At 45.4% G+C, this 2,673-nt stretch overlaps 1 protein-coding gene across 2 annotated transcripts in view; it reads left to right on the top strand.

Annotated features, from left to right (window-relative positions):
- Positions 1–2,673, top strand: part of ENOSF1 (enolase superfamily member 1) — a 41,211-nt gene that overhangs the window by 12,331 nt on the left and 26,207 nt on the right. The gene's annotated exons all lie outside the window — the stretch shown is intronic.

Below are 2,673 nucleotides of genomic sequence, written 5' to 3'. Positions count from 1 at the left end.
TGAGGCAGGAGAATTGCCCGAACCCAGGAGGCGGAGGTTGCGGTGAGCCGAGATCGCGCCATTGCACTCCAGCCTGGGTAACATGAGTGAAACTCCGTCTCAAAAAAAAAAAGAAAAGAAAAATAAAAGGATGTACAAAGAAAGAATTTTTAAATAGACAAAAATTTAAAAATCCAGCCTTAAAAGTTTGTGACACCATTCCTACTCAGACACCCACAAGTCACCCACAGACTTTACTCACTGTCCTTCCAGTGCTAGGGGCTCCAAAGGATTGAAGTCCCTGGGCAGATAGAGTCACAGGAGAAAACCCCATGGGTTTAGTCGTCAAGAAGCTGCCTTCAAGGGCCCTTTTTTTCTTTTCTAACTGAATTTCCTGCCACAATCCAAATTTCTTTTTTTTTATTTTGAGATGGAGTTTCGCTCTTGTCACCCAGACTGAAGTACAATGGCATGATCTTGGCTTGCTCACTTGCAACCTCTGCCTCCCGGGTTCAAGTGATTCTCCTGTCTCAGCTTCCCAAGTAGCTGGGATTACAGGCATGTGCCACCACGCCTGCAAATTTTTGTATTTTTAGTAGAGATGGGATTTCACCATGTTGACAAGGCTGGTCTCGAACCCCTGACCTCAGGTGATCTGCCCTCCTCAGCCTTCCAAAGTACTGGGATTACAGGCGTGAGTCACCACACCTGGCCTCACAACCCAAATTTTCTTTTTTTTTTAAGATGGGGTTTCACCATGACGGCCAGGCTGGTCTTGAACTCCTGACCTCAGGTAATCCACCCACCTTGGCCTCCCAAAGTGCTAGGATTACAGGCGTGAGCCACCGCGCCCGGCCTCCCAAATTTCTATTGAATGCAGCAAATTCTAGTCTCCTGTTGAGCAAGAAAAATCCACATCACATAAGTGATGCTTGTGCATCTCTGAGAGTCATAAAAATGAGATCATCCTTAGCTTTTGTTAATGCATTTGCTATTGTGCCATGAACCAGAGGTGGGCTTCAGTCAGTGATTTATAGCAACAATCAAATCCCTGAGACAGTGGTTTGGTGTCAATAATAACGTACTTCACTATGAGTCACTGACTTACTTCAGACTTTCTTTAATTCAAGAGCATCAACCTTCTAGGGAATGAGCATCTGAACCGGAATGATTGTGTACACCATTAACAAAAGCCCTAGAGAGCCTGGCATGGCTGGTTCAGCCCCAAATGCTACATCTGACCGCAAGTATGCAATCATCGGAGAGCTGTTTCACCCTTAGTTAGTAACGTGCTAAAAGCTTGGGGCACCACTTTCTTTCCTTTTTGAGATGGAGTTTTGCTCTTGTTGTCCAGGCTGGAGTGCAATGGCACAGTCTCGCCTCACTGGAACCTCCGCCCCTTGTTTTCAAGCAATTCTTCTTCCTCAGCCTCTCAAGTAGCTGGGATTATAGGCATCCACCACCATGCTCAGCTAATTTTTGTATTTTTAGTAGAGATGGGGTTTTGTCATGTTGTCCAGGCTGGTCTCAAGGTCCGCACCTCAGGTGATCCACCCGCCTCGGCCTCCCAAAGTGCTGGGATTACAGGCATGAGCCACTGCACTTGGCCTGGGGCATCACTTTCTTTTTTTTATTTTTATTTTTTATTTTTTTTTTCTTTGAATTAAACTTATACAAAACCACCATCAGAAGAAGCATCACTTTCAAAGTGTCCTTCTCAGAATCTTATTGACAGTAAAACTGTACCTCTGTAACTGTCCTATTAAATGACCAAAAAATTTTGACTATTGAATCCATGGAAGCACCAAACAAGTTTATCAAAACGTTTTGGAATACATTCCTTTACTTGAAGCTAAGTTGATGGCTTGATTGAATTTTTGTGGCCATTTACACAACATAGGCTAAATGTTTCCTAGAACTGGCAAAAGATCAAAGGGTTACTTTACTTATTAATCATCTTAAATAACACAAGAAAGCCTTTTATTATTATTATTATTATTATTATCATTATTTGAGACAGGGTCCAGCCCTGTCACACAGGCTGGAGTGCAGTGACACAATCTCAGCTCACTGCAACCTCTGCTTCGAGAGCTCAAGTGATCCTCCCACCTCAGCCTCCCAAGTAGCTCGGACCACAGGCGTGCACTGCCACGCCTGGCTAATTTTTGTATTTTTTGTAGAGATGGTGTCTTGCCATGCTGCCCAGGCTGGTCTCAAACTCCTGAGGTCAAGTGATCCGCCCACCTCAGCCTCCCAAAGTGCTGGCACTACAGAAGTGAGTGCCAGGTCCAAGAAAGCCTTTTAAAGTAAAACACCATGGGTTGTGGTGGCTTTTGCCTGTAATCCCAACACTTTGGGAGGCCGAGGTGAGAGGATCGCTTGAACCCAGAGTTCCAGAACCTCCCCACCCCCTGCCCTGTGCAGCATAGCAAAACCTTGTCACTACAAAAAAAATTAAAAATTATGGCTGGGCATGGTGACTCACGCCTGTAATCCCAGCACTGTGGGAGGCTAAGGCAGGCGGATCACCTGAGTTCAAGACCAGCCTGGCCAACATGGTGAAATCCTGTCTCTGCTAAAAATACAAAAATTAGCCAGGTTTTGTGGCAGGCACCTGTAATCTCAGTTACTCTGGAGGCTGAGGCAGGAGAACTGCTGGAACCCAGGAGACAGAGGTTGCAGTGAGCCCAGATT

Source organism: Cebus imitator, unplaced genomic scaffold (assembly GCF_001604975.1).
Source record: "Cebus imitator isolate Cc_AM_T3 unplaced genomic scaffold, Cebus_imitator-1.0 Scaffold12, whole genome shotgun sequence".
In the NCBI taxonomy this organism is placed as follows: Eukaryota; Metazoa; Chordata; class Mammalia; order Primates; family Cebidae; genus Cebus; species Cebus imitator.
The sequence above is the reverse complement of the archived record's forward strand: the minus strand, read 5'-3'. Positions and strand labels throughout refer to the sequence as shown.